Source organism: Gekko japonicus, unplaced genomic scaffold (genome assembly GCF_001447785.1).
Source record: "Gekko japonicus isolate JY-2015 unplaced genomic scaffold, Gekko_japonicus_V1.1 scaffold596, whole genome shotgun sequence".
In the NCBI taxonomy this organism is placed as follows: Eukaryota; Metazoa; Chordata; class Lepidosauria; order Squamata; family Gekkonidae; genus Gekko; species Gekko japonicus.
In genome coordinates, this window is record NW_015174859.1 from 607,142 (window position 1) to 607,536 (window position 395).

Genomic DNA, 395 nt, shown 5'->3' on the forward strand with positions numbered 1-395 from the left:
CAGGCTGCCTGTGTATGCGTAGCTGCCTGGGGCACAGTTGCCAGCAAGCCCCCTGAACTAAACCACTCCTGCACTGTTTTGAAATTCTCTGAACCTTCCAGCTGCATTGCCAGGACAGTCTGTTATAGCCCAATTATGAAATCTGTGTCTTGTGGCACCTTCACGAACAGCTGGGTATCTGTGGCAGGCAGGTTTTTTCGTGGGGAAATCCTGCGCAGCGTCCTGCCGGCACAGTCAAACAGCTGGTCTTGAAGGGGCCGTGCAGCCCCGTTAGTTTCCCTGCAGAGAGCTGCCGTGGGGCATCCCGTATGGGCCGGAAACCCACTGTTCTGCTCTGACCATGGCTGCTGGCTTCACCCAAGGAGCTCCCCCCCCCCCCACCCCACCCCCCACTC

The 395-nt window shown here is 58.5% G+C and overlaps 1 protein-coding gene across 1 annotated transcript in view; it reads right to left on the bottom strand.

Moving 5' to 3' along the window:
• Positions 1 to 395, bottom strand: part of LOC107121681 (NACHT domain- and WD repeat-containing protein 1-like) — a 48,087-nt gene that overhangs the window by 47,116 nt on the left and 576 nt on the right. The window lies entirely within an intron of this gene.